This window comes from Balaenoptera borealis (genome assembly GCF_965194805.1).
Source record: "Balaenoptera borealis genome assembly, chromosome: 17".
NCBI classification, from domain to species: Eukaryota; Metazoa; Chordata; class Mammalia; order Artiodactyla; family Balaenopteridae; genus Balaenoptera; species Balaenoptera borealis.
Genome location: NC_138876.1, coordinates 52,107,833 through 52,125,882, shown reverse-complemented (window position 1 = coordinate 52,125,882; position 18,050 = coordinate 52,107,833). Strand labels below are relative to the sequence as shown.

The window sequence follows — 18,050 nt, the reverse complement described above, 5'->3', positions numbered from 1 at the left end:
GTATTTTTCACAGAACTAGAACAAAAAATTTCACAATTTGTATGGAAACACAAAAGACACCGAATAGCCAAAGCAATCTTGAGAATGAAAAATGGAGCTGGAAGAATCAGGCTCCCTGACTTCAGACTATACTACAAAGCTACAGTAATCAAGATAGTATGGTACTAGCACAGAAATAGAAATATAGATCAATGGAACAGGATAGAAAACCCAGAGATAAACCCACGCACATATGGTCACCTTATCTTTGATAAAGGAGGCAAGAATATACAGTGGAGAAAAGGCAGCCTCTTCAATAAGTGGTGCTGGGAAAAACGGACAGCTACATGTAAAAGAATGAAATTAGAACACTCCCTAACACCATACACAAAAATAAACTCAGAATGGATTAAAGACCTAAATGTAAGACCAGACACTATAAAACTCTTAGAGGAAGACAGAGGCAGAACACTCTATGACATAAATCACAGCAAGATCCTTTTTGACCCAGCTCCTAGAGAAATGGAAATAAGAACACAAATAAACAAATGGGACCTAATGAAACTTAAAAGCTTTTGCACAGCAAAGGGAACCAAAAACAAGACAAAAGAACAACCCTCAGAATGGGAGAAAATATTTGCAAATGAAGCAACTAACAAAGGATTAATCTCCAAAATTTACAAGCAGCTCATGCAGCTCAATATCAAAAAAACAAAGAACCCAATCCAAAAATGGGCAGAAGACCTAAATAGACATTTCTCCAAAGAAGATATACAGATTGCCAACAAACACATGAAAGAATGTGCAGCCCCATTAATCATTAGAGAAATGCAAATCAAAACTACAATGAGATACCATTTCACACCAGTCAGAATGGCCATCATCAAAAAATCTACAAACAATAAATGCTGGAGAGGGTGTGGAGAAAAGGGAACACTCTTGCACTGTTAGTGGGAATGTAAATTGATACAGCCCCTATAGAGAACAGCATGGAGATTCCTTAAAGAACTAAAAATAGAACTACTATACGACCCAGCAATCCCAGTACTGGGCATATACCCTGAGAAAACCATAATTCAAAAAGAGTCATGTACCACAATGTTCATTGCAGCTCTATTTACAATAGCCAGGACATGGAAGCAACCTAAGTGTCCATCGACAGATGAATGGATAAAGAAGATGTGGCACATATATACAATGGAATATTACTCAGTCATAAAAAGAAATGAAATTGAGTTATCTGAATTGAGGTGGATGGACGTAGAGTCTGTCATACAGAGTGAAGTAAGTCAGAAAGAGAAAAACAAATACCATATGCTAACACATATATATGGAATCTAAAAAAAAAAAAAAAGGTCATGAAGAACCTAGGGGCAGGATGGGAATAAAGACGCAGACCTACTGGAGAATGGACTTGAGGACACAGGGAGGCGGAAGTGTAAACTGGGCCAAAGTGAGAGAGTGGCATGGACATATATACACTACCAAATGTCAAACCAATAACTAGTGGGAAGCAGCCTCATAACACAGGGAGATCAGCTCAGTGCTTTGTGACCACCTAGAGGGGTGGGATAGGGAGGGTGGGAGGAAGGGAGACACAAGAGGGAAGAGAGTGATATGGGGATATGTGTATATGTATAGCTGATTCACCTTGTTATAAAGCAGAAACTAACTCACCATTGTAAAGAAATTATACTCCAATAACGATGTTAAAAAAAAAAAGACTCTCTGCTCTATGCATTATTATAATGTCATTTTCCATTGTCTCAAGGAATATATTCAAAAACAAATAGAAGACAAAGAAATATGTAATTTCCTTATAAAAGCAATTCAATTGGTCTTTTCTTTTTGGATATCTAGCTATACTGACTTCAATTTTCCGAAGACGTTTATCCTTTCAAATGTATCACAGCATATATAAACTGTTCCGGCATATTACTTAAAGCAAGGCTTAAATTACAGGAAAGCCATGGCAGAGAGGGGCTCTGTGAGGACAAATTCCCACCCACCCTGCATACTAGTATGCTCATGCTGAAGTAACAAAGTACCACAGACTGAGTGGCTTAAACACCTGAAATATATTGTGTACAGTTCTGGAGGCTAGAAGTCCAAAACCAAGGTGTTGGCAGGGCTATTTCCTTCAGAAGGCTGAGGGAAGAGTCTGTTGCAGACCTCTTTCCTTGGTTTGTACATGCCAGCTTCTCCCTATGTCTCTTCATATAATTTTCCCTCTATGCATGTCTCTGTGTCCATATTTCCCCTATTTATAAGGATACCAGTTATACTGGATTAGGGGCCACTTTAATGATTTCACTATAACTTAATTATCTCTGTAAAAACTCTATCTCCATATGAGGTCACATTCTGAGGAAATGGGGGTTAGGACTTCAAAATATAAATTTTTCAGGGACACAATCCAACCCATAACACCACCTATATAGGGGTTGGTGCTTACAAATCCTCTACAAAATGTGTAATGTGCATGACTGATATAATTTTCTCCTACAACCTCCTTACAAAAGTATATAATTATATATAATTGTCATACATATATTTGTGTATATATATGTATATATCACTTTAGGTCAGTGCTAGACACAGGAAAGCAGCCAATAGGTATTTATCAGAAATAAGTCCATATTTTTGATAATGTAGAAATATTTTGCACGTTTTAAATATTAGAAACCTAGAGTAAACACTAGGAAGAATCATCATAAACTGAGCATCTCAGTATCAGGCATATGTAGGTGATTATCTCAATTTTCACAACAATCCTATAGGATATGATTCAGGCCATCACCAGGCCTGTCATGCTCAGAATCTCCTGGGCCTTGGACACAGCAGTCATATAATTGCCATGCCAGTGATTAGTCATTATTACACAGAAGTGGTAATATGGCTCTTCTGTGATGGCTAAGCATTATATAACATGGGGCTATTATAATATTGTATATTGCAAAACTAGTGCCTCCAAACTAGATCATAGATAGTTTATACAAACATATAAAGAAATCATGCTACAGTTTCAGATACCAGGGCAAGAAAGCCCTGAGAGGTTTTGATGACTCGGCAGGACATTACCTAGTATTACCCCTCCCCAAGTATGTCTACCATGACGGAATTAGAGACCTGTAAAACTAAACAAATATTCCCTATCTGATGCTACCTAAGTTGCTTGCTGTAAGTAGTACCCTTCAACTTTACTGCAGAAAAGTTTAATTTAAATATAACCAATGTACCTGAGCATTCATTCTTACCAGTCCTCAAACTCAGTTCTCAGGTAGACAAAGTCAGGGTAGAAATTATCATTTCCATTTTTCAGAAAAAGGCACTGAGTCATGGAGAGGTCAAGTAGCTCTACAAGCTCATAGAATAGTAATTTAGCTGGGACATGCTCTTCATTGTGGTCTTTTGACTCCAAATCCATTCTGGATTTCCCACTTAAGGTTCCAAGCATTCAAGATATTATGAAAACCAGAAACTGCATGAGACACTGACAATTCTCTTGTGAATAAGGCATATCATCTCATTTTTGTTCTCTGAGTATGTAATATTTGGCTAATCCATGACTAGAGGGAGATTTATGCTTTGGAAGGAAGTAATATAACCAGAATCAAAAGCTGACAAATGACATTATATTTTAGACAAATTTCGTGTAATCCAAAAAGTTTGGTGGTGGAGTTTTCCAAAGCAGATGGAAAACAAATCTATGCTGACAACAGGGGCTTTAGGAAAACAAAGAAATGGAGTTGGATAACCTGGTTGTCAGAGGAATCCTGGATCTGTCACAAATTTGCTCAGTGTTCAGGACCACTATCTTTCACTTAGAATTGCCTTCTCATATATAAAATGAGAGCTTGCTTTACTGGTATTTCTCAATGGAGCATCGTTGGTATTCTGTAAAAGAAAATTCTTCATCATGTAGGACAATTCCAAACATTGTAAGACTTTAGCATCACTGTCCCCCAAAATGCTAGAGGTGTTCCTATTACTGTGAAAAACAAAAACACCCCTACCCACTTCCAAACTACCTCCCCAAACCTCTGGCTAAGACCTAGTTGACTACATAAAGTTTTAATTTCCCTCCAAGTTTCTGATTCTGTGATAGATAGATGTGTTTATATCCATCAGCCTAATAGCACCTAGTTATTACTGAATATGCTATTCTTCAACATAACTTTCTTCAGTTGCAAAAAAAAGTGAAATTCAAGTTGAAATTCAATAACTTTTTATAAGATCACAGTGCTGTTAGCAGTTTTAAAGATTAACTAGTATACATTTATCATTTTATAGATCAGATGATGCAGTGAAATTGTCATATAATTACATAAGAAACAGGTTTCCTGCCACCTTATCCAGGGTTCATTTTGTGGCATCATATTTCCACCCATCAGATACCCAATTCTCCCAAGTTCCCTCCTACTGTGGAAAAATGGGCATTTCACAATTTTGAGGAAATTTTTCATAGTAGTATAATTCCATTTAATGCTAAGAGATGATCTGCTTAGTAGTTTGTAGAAACATAAAAAGAAATGTGCCTACCTGAGGTGAGCAACTGTTTGGTTTTTTAATGGGAGTCCCTAGAGTATGAATAAGGTAACATATCGCAATATTTTTCTAACCAATTTTATCATTTGGACTTCAGTCATGCTGAATCAGTGCAATTACCTTCAAATAGCTATTTCATGACTCCTGAAAATCTTTGCTTTATACATTTCCTTACAGAAACTGGCCACATTAGAATCTAGTAACTATTCTAAAATAGGTCACAAAGCAGGAGGAACACAGAAAATGAATTTGTATACAGAGAGAAGATGCTTATATGATGAGTGCTAATTTATATGGTACTTGTGGGAAACTAATATATCATTCTTAGTCATTCCACATTTTACTACCTGACACCTGCCTAGAAACCTCATGAACTTGCATTTTCTTTTACACAGGAGGGCCTAGAGGGAGAGAGCCCTAAAATTTCTATAGAATTTTATGAATTGCAAAAATTTTATAAAGCATGGCCATTTAATTCTTATAAAACTATTGAGGTGATCCGTTGCCATTTTACAGCTGAGAAAACTATAAGTAGTCCAATAGGTTAAGTAACTTGCCCAAGACACTACTGGTAGTGGTGGCCAAGTCTTAAATTTAAGTCTTTTCACTTCGGATTTCAAGCACTTTCCTTTAACCAAGACTTTCTCCAGTGTACTGTGATTTCTCTGCTGACATAACACCCTTGCACTTAATAATTTTCCTACCTCCTCACAGCAGACTGTGAGCTTTTGTAGGCTAAGAACCACACCTGCCCTACTTTTATATAGCCAACACAACACCTAGTGCATAGCAGACACTTAATAAATACTCACTGAATGCATAAAAAAGAATGCCATCTCAGGGTTAGTTGTGAATTTTCCTTTCTATGTTAAAAATTAAGGGTTGTAGAATTATCATATACAACACATAGTGAAATGATGTTGTTCCTAAATACTGAAAGGAAAATTCATGAGGAAATTTAGGTTGTACTATATTTGGTAGAGTCAAATTTGTGTAAACTCATCATAGTTTATTAACAAATAAATAAAAAGTGGAAAATGCAGAAATTAAGGGGAAAATATTTAAGAAAATTCTATAACTGATTCTAAAATTCACACCACATTCCTATTCAGTGACATTGAAAACTGCGTTATCATTATATACTAATGTGAATGAAAAATTTAAAGGAAAGGAACTGCAGTTCTTAATATGGTACATGTAGGAAAAGGTAGATGTAAACAATCTTTTCTCTTATTAAATGGAAAAATCCTGCCAAATATACTAGAATCTCCAACAAACAACAGATTTTCCACCAAAATTAATTCATTCATCTATTCAACAAACATGCCTACGAACACAAGGAAGAACTTCAAGGAGTGTGTAGTCTAGTTCTATGATTTGCATTCCATTTTTTCCAGACAATTATTTTTTTCTCCCTCAAATAAAAACTTAATAGGAAGTCTAGTACATAAAAGAGATAAAACAGAGGCTACTCTGGTTTAAAGGGCCGGGGGTGGGGGCCGGAATCACAATAACTCAACTTCCCTTATTCTTTGTAAGCCAATTTCTCTACAGAAGTCAGTTAGAAAATCATTGGTCTAGCCATCCAAGCATCTGGATTTTAAGCAAAGGTTTTGATTTTTCTTCTTGTCCATCTGATGAACATTGATGCAAATGCATTGCTTGTGTTCATCATGTCAATAGGTATTTTTCTATTTCTTCCCAAATTCCCCACTTTTTATTGCTCTTTTTTTCTTAATATTTCCACCTACTATTTTTCCATTCTTTCCATCCCCAGTGTGAAAATATTGAATACCTGCTATGGTTCTTAGTCACATCCCCTATACAAAGGCAGGCTGAGTTTCTTACAGTAACTTGGGATGGGGAATCTATGCAGAGTTCCTCAAGTATAAGAAGCTAAAACACTGGGTTGTAACAGAAACCACCGTACTTGCTGATAAGGGAGAGACACTTACAGAGTTCGAAGAACACACCACAAGAAGGGTGGGCTATATTGGTAATGCCCCAAGGTGTTTCAACATTAGCATTTCACTGCTTTTAAAATTTTTAAGCTTTTTTCATGGAAAATAACACTAATCAGTTATTAGTGCATTGTAATAAAATTTAAAATCACTCAGATCTTTCTGTCAGGGCCCTGAGAAGATTTGACCAATATTTAATGTGACAGTGCAACTCACTGACAGAGTGGTCATTCAGGCTTTATCTGCAGCCAACAAAAGGGCTTGATCTATGGCATTTAAGCCCAACCAACAATGTTCCTGTTATAAAAAACCACTACTTGTCTTTCACTGTGAATGTCCTAAATATCAAAAGGAGCAAAACAGCAAGTATGGTCTCTATAATAAAACACTTCATAGGGCAACCAGCATGAGCCATGATAAAAGTAGACAAGGACCTGGCACCCAGCTCAGTAATTAAATAGAGAAACAGAAGAGAGATGACAGAAATGCATATTTACTCAGAAACACACAAAAATGATCAAGAAAAACAAAACAAGACTGAGACCAGGGTGGACCTCCTGGCTTCTGACTCAGCTCTTGGAATGGCATCCACACTACTGGTCACTGCTAAGCTCTATAACCTATTAAAACATTTTTAGTATTCTCTTGGGAGACCCATTTGAAATAGAACAGTTTTTAGGTGGAATTCAAAGGAAAACTAGACATAATACAAGGAGTTTATTTCACAAGCCATTCTTTTAAAATGCATGTGTTTCACATGTTCACTGAGACTAGAATAACTATTAGACACAGACATAAAAAGTTTTTACCTCTTGTTTCTTTTATGTAGTTAGACTCAAGTATATAGCATCTTTAACACTGCTGTTGTGGAATTAAATTGACAGGTTCATGTTCGCATTCAAGCACGTCAACACTTTTGGGATGGCACTGCCTTCAAAACCAGTTTCTTAACGCAAAGGACAGTACCATATCCTCATAATCCAATATGGTGACCCACAGAAGGTCTTAATAAATATGTGTTGAAAAAATGCATAACAGGATTATTAAAATGCCGTAACTCTTAAGTAGGAAACTGAAAACCAGACTTGAGTCATGCAGTCAATAAAGCACTTTTAATGAATTTGGGACATCTAAGGTTATAATTCCACTTTCAAATTTCCTACAGAGTTAATCAGATCACTTCTCTAAATATCAGGGAGAAAAAGAAGGAAGAGTGGGTAACCTGTGCAGGAACTGGAGAACAGGGTCTGCAATTACTGTATGTCCACTGCAACCCATACAGTGTCTTACATATAATTAGAAGCATAAGAAGAGAAATTATCCTAAAGTCAATGTATAGTTTACAAAAACATTTACAGATACCTCACTGAATATTTACAGTAACATATTATGCAAATTTTATAGATATAAACACTGAGAATCAGAGAAACTCCTTGCAGTCAGAAATAAAGATAAGGATGAAATGGTTATTGAATTAATATATGCCTGGCCTAAGCATATAAAAAAAGTCCTTGGCACAAAAGAAACATCTAAAGGCAACACATATACATTTCACTGGGTGTCAGACTGATTGTCATTTCCTTCAAAATGTTTCCTTAAAAGCCTAGGTAAGCTAAAGCTATTTTGTGCCTTCAAAGTCTGCTGGTATCTCTTTTAACACTCATAGAACCTTATTATTCTTACATAATTAATTATTTTCCCAGCAGAGTTCCTAGAAAGAGTTGGTTTACTTGAATCAGAATCCAAACAAGTTCCAGACATGCCAGCAACTATTTGAAAGATGAATAAGTAAGGACATCTCCCTTATTTACCTCTCTGTATATACAGGACCTGGTAGAGTACCTGACATTTGCTAGATGTATGAATATGAAACAAATGAGACTAAAGTAAAGTAGGCACACTTGAATTGGACCTAGGATATCATTTAAGTTCCAAGAGGACTTAATATAAGATGAACTAGGAAAAACACAGTATTCTATGGAGGAGTATTCCAAGACTATCAAATCAGATGAAGAAATAAGTGATAATTTATGGATTACAAAACTGACATAAAAGAGACCTATGAGAAACTTCAATTACTTCTGACCTACTAGAATTCTATTTTACTATGGAAGAACACTGATGGACTCTTGATTCTTGATGTACTTTGTGCCATTCTTCCATAACTTGGTTTAGGGAAGCAAATAAAGATGTTCATCTCTATATGTGACTCTAACCAAAAAATTGTTTTAGTGAACTGCATACAGGAGGAATCTTGATAGAAACTTATTTATTTATGAGCCAATGAATGGCACATCAGGCATTATCAGTCATGGATTCAGACTTTAGGAAACTTGATTCTCAAAGTTCCAGATAAAAATTTTATTAAGACCACATATACCGCTAAAATGGAAAATACCTGAAAATTGAGACTCACAGACAAAAAATGTTGAAATATTAGAAGTGAAGTGGTAAGAAGGGCAGCCAGAAAAGAAATACAAAGGAACTTGCTAGATAATAAAAGTTTGTTTAAATATGTAAAATTTGTATCTGTATGTTGCATTATGGTTATAAACATGGCTTTGGGTATACAGAAGGCTGGATATGAACACTAGCTCAGCAACTTAAGAGGTATTTAAGCTCTCAATTTGTCCATCTATAAAATGGAGGTAATACCTACCTCATAAAGCTTTTATGGAAACTAAATGAGAGAGTGTATATATTAGTAGTTAGTGTCATATTAGTAGTAGTATTATCATCGTTATCATCATAAGGGCTGTCATATTAGGAGTAGCATTATCATTATTTATAGCATCACATCATCATCATCAAGATCATAACCATTAATCCCCAATAATCTTCTGAATCTCACAAAAGGAGAACATGCTATTAAGTCATGCCAGAATAAGAAAAATAAAAAAGAAGATATAGCTTAGTGCTTGAAACATATGTGCAAGATCAAAACGACTTAAATTCTATTTTGTTTCTACTTCTCTACGAAGAAAAAACACTGTAAACAGTGAAAGAACAAACATGACTAAGAGAGATAGAAAAGTGAGACTAAGAACTCACTACAGTTATCTTTAAATCCAAACAAATTATATTCTGGGGAATATAATAATTAATATTGTATAATATTAAATATCTATAATTCTATGTCTATATCTATATCTAATAAATGGAATAACTTGTAGGTAAATGTGATCACACAACCATGATGGATATCTGTGTTGTCACAAAAAGCAGGAAAGCAGCCAAAACCTAGAGGCATACAATTGTGAAACCTATGTGGAAAAGGTTGGCAGGAGATGAATTTTCAAAATTGTAGACCAGTGAGCATTGATTGCTAGTGAAATTCTAGCAGAGATGTTTTGTAAGCACGCAGTAAGGGGAGCAATGATCACCAAAAGTGAACATGTCAGGAATATTAAAGGGAAGCCTAGACTATCTGACCTCGAGATTTCACAGAGACTAAGAATCAAAATCCTATGATTCCATACTTTTAGACAAATCAAATGAAATAAAACTGTAATGGAATTCCAGAGCTCAATCTCTGCTACAAGGCTGTCTTCAAATAAATCATTCCAGAAAAAAAGGTGTCTCTCTTGCTTTGACTAGCTAAATAGTAAAGAACCTGGTGTTTTTTTTTTTTTTTTTACTACCCTAACCCTAACGCGTACCCTAACCCTAACCCCTACCCTAACCCTAACACGTACCCTAATCCTAACCCGTACCCTAAACCGAGCCCTAACCCTAACACTAACCCTAACCCTAACCCTAACCCATACCCTACGCCGTACCCGAACCCCTCCCCGAACCCGTACCCTAACCCTAACCCTAAGCCTAACCCTAACCCTAGGCTACCCTTGACTGCTTCTGCCTCCAATAGATTTCCTAAGCACTAGTGTTTGAAGGAACAGCTTAAAAAGAGAATCCTAATGTGATTTCTTTATAATGGGTGTGTTCCTTATCTTATCCTAGTGTCTAAACTCTTCTCGTTGGCTGTACCCCCAAATAATATTCCTTTAAGTGCTAAGGGGTATCTAGAGAGTGGGATAGGTTTAATAACTACCCTAACCCTAATGCGTACCCTAACCCTAACCCCTACCCTAACCCTAACACGTACCCTAATCCTAACCCGTACCCTAAACCGAGCCCTAACCCTAACACTAACCTTAACCCTAACCCTAACCCATACCCTACGCCGTACCAGAACCCCTCCCCGAACCCGTACCCTAAGCCGTACCCTAACCCTAAACCTAAGCCTAACCCTAACCCTAGGCTACCCTTGACTGCTTCTGCCTCCAATAGATTTCCTAAGCACTAGTGTTTGAAGGAACAGCTTAAAAAGAGAATCCTAATGTGATTTCTTTATAATGGGTGTGTTCCTTATCTTATCCTAGTGTCTAAACTCTTCTCCAGGGCTGGACCCCCCAATAATATTCCTTTACGTGCTAAGGGGTATCTAGAGAGTGGGATAGGTTTAATAACTACCCTAACCCTAACGCGTACCCTAACCCTAACCCCTACCCTAACCCTAACACGTACCCTAAACCGAGCCCTAACCCTAACACTAACCCTAACCCTAACCCTAACCCATACCCTACGCCGTACCCGAACCCCTCCCCGAACCCGTACCCTAAGCCGTACCCTAACCCTAACCCTAAGCCTAACCCTAACCCTAGGCTACCCTTGACTGCTTCTGCCTCCAATAAATTTCCTAAGTACTAGTGTTTTAAGGAACACCTTAAAAAGAGAATCCTAATGTGATTTCTTTATAATGGGTGTGTTCCTTATCTTATCCTAGTGTCTAAAATCTTCTCCATGGCTGGACCCCCAAATAATATTCCTTTACGTGCTAAGGGGTATCTAGAGAGTGGGATAGGTTTAATAACTACCCTAACCCTAATGCGTACCCTAACCCTAACCCCTACCCTAACCCTAACACATACCCTAATCCTAACCCGTACCCTAAACCGAGCCCTAACCCTAACACTAACCCTAACCTTAACCCTAACCCATACCCTACGCCGTACCCGAACCCCTCCCCGAACCCGTACCCTAAGCCGTACCCTAACCCTAACCCTAAGCCTAACCCTAACCCTAGGCTACCCTTGACTGCTTCTGCCTCCAATAGATTTCCTAAGCACTAGTGTTTGAAGGAACAGCTTAAAAAGAGAATCCTAATGTGATTTCTTTATAATGGGTGTGTTCCTTATCTTATCCTAGTGTCTAAACTCTTCTCCAGGGCTGGACCCCCCAATAATATTCCTTTACGTGCTAAGGGGTATCTAGAGAGTGGGATAGGTTTAATAACTACCCTAACCCTAACGCGTACCCTAACCCTAACCCCTACCCTAACCCTAACACGTACCCTAATCCTAACCCGTACCCTAAACCGAGCCCTAACCCTAACCCTAACCCTAACCCATACCCTATGCCGTACCCGAACCCCTCCCCGAACCCGTACCCTAAGCCGTACCCTAACCCTAACCCTAACCCTAGGCTACCCTTGACTGCTTCTGCCTCCAATAAATTTCCTAAGCACTAGTGTTTTAAGGAACACCTTAAAAAGAGAATCCTAATGTGATTTCTTTATAATGGGTGTGTTCCTTATCTTATCCTAGTGTCTAAAATCTTCTCCATGGCTGGACCCCCAAATAATATTCCTTTACGTGCTAAGGGGTATCTAGAGAGTGGGATAGGTTTAATAACTACCCTAACCCTAATGCGTACCCTAACCCTAACCCCTACCCTAACCCTAACACATACCCTAATACTAACCCGTACCCTAAACCGAGCCCTAACCCTAACACTAACCCTAACCTTAACCCTAACCCATACCCTACGCCGTACCCGAACCCCTCCCCGAACCCGTACCCTAAGCCGTACCCTAACCCTAACCCTAAGCCTAACCCTAACCCTAGGCTACCCTTGACTGCTTCTGCCTCCAATAGATTTCCTAAGCACTAGTGTTTGAAGGAACAGCTTAAAAAGAGAATCCTAATGTGATTTCTTTATAATGGGTGTGTTCCTTATCTTATCCTAGTGTCTAAACTCTTCTCCATGGCTGGACCCCCAAATAATATTCCTTTACGTGCTAAGGGGTATCTAGAGAGTGGGATAGGTTTAATAACTACCCTAACCCTAACGCGTACCCTAACCCTAACCCCTACCCTAACCCTAACACGTACCCTAATCCTAACCCGTACCCTAAACCGAGCCCTAACCCTAACACTAACCCTAACCCTAACCCTAACCCATACCCTACGCTGTACCCGAACCCCTCCCCAAACCCGTACCCTAAGCCGTACCCTAACCCTAACCCTAAGCCTAACCCTAACCCTAGGCTACCCTTGACTGCTTCTGCCTCCAATAGATTTCCTAAGCACTAGTAAGAACCTGGTTTTGATGAGAGACTGGTCCTAAATCCTGTGAGCTCCTGAAACCCAGGGATCACTGCTATGCTTGCATTTCTCATTGAACTGTGAGTGTGAACATTCACCTGCTTTTACCAACAGAAGGGGAAAACTCCTCCGCGAAAAGAGGCTCTGTCTTATTTAGATTTATATCTCAATTACCCACTACTGTTCCTGGCATAAAGTAGATGCTAAAAAAATGAGTTGAATAAATGTATGGAAATGAAACAATGGACAACATGTAAATTCACTTGAAAACAGATTCCATCAGGCACACTGCCCAGATGTAGAAGATTCTATCTGTAATAATTAAAAGTTAACCCTGTGAAAGGTAAATGAGTCTGACCAGACTCCTTCTCTTGTGATCTTGAAGAAAGGAAGGAAATTGATATTTGCTGCATCTCTGAGTGCTCCATGTCAGAGTCATACCAAAAAAATATTTGCACATAAAGCCGTATTTTTTCATCATTTCCCAATTCTCTGATCTATCCTTCCAAAAAAAAAGAATTATTGTCTTCTAGAAAGAGAGTCACATTAAGGAGTAAACAATAAAAATCACTATAGTTAAAGCAATGATTAGCTAGGCAAGATATCTGAGGGGAATTTAAACATCTACAACAGATAAGAATATAAATAATTTAGCCTTATAGTGCCATTTCTGAAAAGGAACTATGACAATCGAAATTGTAGGTCAGTCTTCTCATTATTTTCTGTGAGCCTAGATAAGGAACCAAAGGAACCACAGCTAACAATTAAAATAGTAAAAAAAAAAAAAAAAAATTATGATGGATATGCTAAACAAATATGAGACTATTTGGAATAAAAATATTATGTATTAATTAATGAATAATTGTAGAATATGGCTAAGTAGTTATGGAATGCCATTTCTTAATATCTTTAAGACTAAGATAGATTACCCCTGGTTATTGATAACCTTTTTTAGTTCCAATATAGATTAGTCATTTTGTTCAGAATCCCTCTGGTCCTATTCAGTCCTTGCCATACATTACTTAATATTAAAATATGAGAATTGGGTCTAATAAACTGTATCAAGAGACCTTTTATTTATGCTCATAGTTGCAATAACAATCCTAGAGAACACTGCTCACCAACATTATAAATAATGCTATTGTCAACATTTGAAAAATACATAGTAGTATTTATTTTCTTCTTAGGCAAGATAGGAATCTATCCTCATATTCCTGTAAGCTATGAATCTAATGTCCTCATGTCTGACCTTCATAAAACCAACTAACAGCACTACCAATCCTTTTACAAACAGTAGGATTGTAATGATGCCACAGATAGTCCCATTTTCTAGTTGTCAATTTCAAATCATGTTTCTGAAATCCAGTGCACACAACTTTTTTAAAGGCTGGTATAACTCAGATCATGTAACATTTCAATTAAACCGTGTAAAAAATTAAAATTTTAAGCAAACAAATTTTAGAAATTTTAGAAGTGAGTACAGAGAATCAAGCCATGAAAATTATCTTAAGAAATAATGGCAACAGTGAGGTACCCACATGTGACACAGACACAACAAACGTACAGCTTATATTGCAAGAGTTTATGTAGCTTCTTATACCTCTAAAAGTATAAATGTGTGTGTGTGTATGTGTTTAAATGTGTGCTAAAATGTGTTTATGTATGCATGTGCATATATATGTGTTTTAATATTCAGCCAATATTCTATGGTCTGCTGCATCTTTGGTCTCGAGTGTTACTCATTTCCCTTGAGGATAATTCTACTGTCTCTACAAAAGCTTAACTAAGATATGAAAGGAATTCTCTGCTTCCTGCGTTCAAATGCATTGCTTTGTATTTATGCAAATGTTCCATTCAATCTCTTGGAAAATTCCAGGGAAGAGCTATCCTAAATAACTCTGAAGACAAAATTTAGTTACCTGTGATTTCAAAGAAAATATTTTTAAGTTTTCCTTTAAATAGGATTTACAATACTAAAATCTCTTGCTTCTTGTCCGTGAAGTCCATGTCTATGTCATGAAGGAAAGCATATAAAATAGTCATTTTGATTCATATGTTTTTACCCAATACTACTTAGGGGTTGGTAATTACCTGTCACTGAAGAGAAGTTACCGCTCCCCATCTCTAAATTATAAATATGACAACCCCTGTAAGTTTCATTTATCATTCTACATTGGTTCAATGAATTCAATGTTAGTTAGGTTAAGTTTCATTCTTTCTGCTTCCATGTTTAAGAAAAAGAATATTAAATAATGATTCATTGAATGTATTAACTCACATATATTCAATAGTAATGCACTAAACTAAAGCAGTTATCTTTATTGTTGGCTAAACATTTTTTCACTTTATAAGATTTTCACCATAATATTTTTTTTTTCTGTTTATTGAATATTAGTAAAGTTAAAACATCTTAATTACATTACACAGTTTAAAAAAATAGTGAAATAAGTCTGCTTTAGGCAAAAGAACATATGCAGTACATAGTAACTAACTATTCTTAAGCCACCAAAATAAAACTAAAGATGTTCAACTTTTACATTTTAATTTTTTATTCCCATTTCAAAACATTTGGAATTTTGAATATGAGCAAAAGCAGTGAAAAGCTCAGCTGCTCAATATTAATTACTGTGGATGTATCTCTGCTATATATTTAATTTGTCACTATGATTAACAATATTTTCTTCAAATCCCTTTAATTATGAATATTCTATTCAGGCTATTCAGACAAAGTCCCAAAGCCTTCAGATCTACATCTACACCCAGGTGTGCTATTAGGAAGAAATTCTTCTAAACTTTAGGAAGATTCTAATCAAGGGATTCACAGATTTCTTCCAGAGGTAGCATACTGGAAACAAACATGTATCATCCTTCTCTTTCCTGATCTACCAGGGCTGAAATTGTGTGCCAGGCAGATGAATTGGTTACTTGAGAACTAATATTTATCCAGGCTTGAAAGCACCATTGTGAACCATAAGTGTGATCATGTTTGCTTAACTATTACTAAGGGATATGTTATAAAATTGGCTACCCTTTAGATGGTAGATTTGACATGGAATGAATTTATGATCCACTATCAAGACTCTACTATGTGTATGACCAACAACACAAAGAATAATTTTCAACACATTTATTTTCAACTATAAGAATAACTTTATATCATCAATATCAGGTCCACTGCATTCTCAGAATGATACTTTTGTTTTTGTTTTGAGAAGTTAAGAAGACAGTTTTATCCTTACTCTCTGGTAGGCAGTCACTCACGCAGTGATATTTGGTGTGCTGTTATCTTAAGGGTATTTATAAGATGTTTCCCAGCACAACTGATTGCATTGAATTCCCTCAAATTTATTGAACATCTTCATTGAATAAGATGCTAATGTTGGTTACATGTACCTGGTTACATGTACATGGCAGGTAAAATGGCTAAAAATATTTGAAAGAAAAGCCCAGAAAGGACAAATACAAATAGCTATCACTGATCCCTTAAATCTGCTCTTCCTCCTGGTCTCATAGTTTTTAAGCCATCACACCACTCAAGATAAAATCCTGAAGTCTATAATTTTGGCTGTTTTGATATCCTTGTTTGCCCTGATTCCCAGGTAACACTAAGTCCCACAACGTGGGTCTAAAATATAAGACTTGTAATGGATTGTGAGAACACATCTACCACGTGGGAAATGCCGCTGTACAGTGATTGGGTCCTAAACTGCTGCCGTGGCCATGTTTGGTCCTGAGACCTGGGTACATTGCAATACTGGTTCTACAGTGTCTTCATGCAGGTTGCTAATTCCCTAGGGCTCTGATGTGATGGGAAGTATAAGAGACATATGGTTAGGGGTATTCAGTCTTAGAAGTACTTGTAGAAGTTATATAAATTACTGTTGGAACATATGCCAAGGTTATAGCTGAAGAAATGACTCAGGCTCCAAAAGGTACCTAAGTGAAACTCTTCTAGATGGCTAAGAATATTTTAAAAATGGGAGCATGAAGGGACTTCCCTGGCAGTCCAGTGGTTAAGACTTTGTGCTTCCACTGCAGGTGGCATGGGTTTGATCCCTGGTGGGGGAACTAAGATCCCACATGCCAGGAGGTGTAGCTAAACATTTTTTTTACAGTTTTTTTTTTTTTTTAATAAGAACATGAAGAGACTTTAGTATAAATTGTGAAATTTCACTGTTTGACCTAAAATGGGAGAATAATGGGAGAATCAATCATGTCTGTGATTTGGTAGAAACAAATGACTGCCTTGGAGTGGGGAAGTTTTCACATTTTAGAAAGCAATTTGAGAAGATTTTATAAGGTTCTGCTTGGAAAAGAATTACCTTATTATCTGGGGGACATCATGTAATCCAAACTGGAGTATTTGCATGGATAATGTAGCTACATACAATTAAAGAAGGGAAATACATACAGTGTGAATTACTGGTCCAATGCTCACTGTCCATTACATGTGACACAGGTAATAGAAGCATGTAGCTATTTAAAATTTGCAGTGTGGCTAGTACCACATTTTAAAATTGAAAAACTGAAGCAATGGACAAAAATGAAACTATCTCATTAATAATATTTTATTGATTATATGTTGAAATGATAATATTTTGGGTATATTGCATTAAAGAAAATGTATTATTTAAATAGATTCAATCTGTTTATTTTTACATTTTTAACATGGCTACAAGAATGTCTAAAATTACCTGTGAAGCTTGTATTATATTTCGATTGGGCAGAACTGGTCTAGTATTAAGTAAGGACAGTATTCCATGACAAGGTAGCATCCTTCTGAAAACATTTCAGAGGTTTTAGGACAACATCAAAGAACACTGTATGAAAGTTTTGAGAGTTTGAATCACCCACTGCATTGTTCTCATGTAGCAGTAGGTACAGAGAGGTTTGTAAAAAACAACCTCACAGAGTTGCAGGCAGGAGTTTTCTGGGACATCACTAATTACAGCCGCAAAAGGGGCAACCTCCACTTCACCATAAAAGGGGCCATTGCATTTGGTGATCAAGAGGAAAAAACAAAAAATGGAGAACTGTTTGCCACGCATTCTTACTATTAGAAGGTAGAAGGTACCATCTAAAAAGAATTCTAATGAGCAACAAAGTCTTCAGTGAAACACAATGAGGCATCAGGGAGCTATGGTACTTGTAGGTAAGAAGCATAAAACTGCCTGGA

General features: G+C 36.8%; 1 protein-coding gene and 1 long non-coding RNA gene across 7 annotated transcripts in view; both read right to left on the bottom strand.

The window, feature by feature from the left end:
• Positions 1-18,050, bottom strand: part of MMP16 (matrix metallopeptidase 16) — a 355,785-nt gene that overhangs the window by 299,240 nt on the left and 38,495 nt on the right. The window lies entirely within an intron of this gene.
• LOC309614853 lies at positions 2,431-14,520 on the bottom strand. Its single transcript, XR_014236431.1, has 2 exons — positions 12,870-14,520; positions 2,431-10,101 (listed from the first exon to the last, which is right to left on the bottom strand). It is a non-coding gene; the product is annotated as an uncharacterized lncRNA (long non-coding RNA).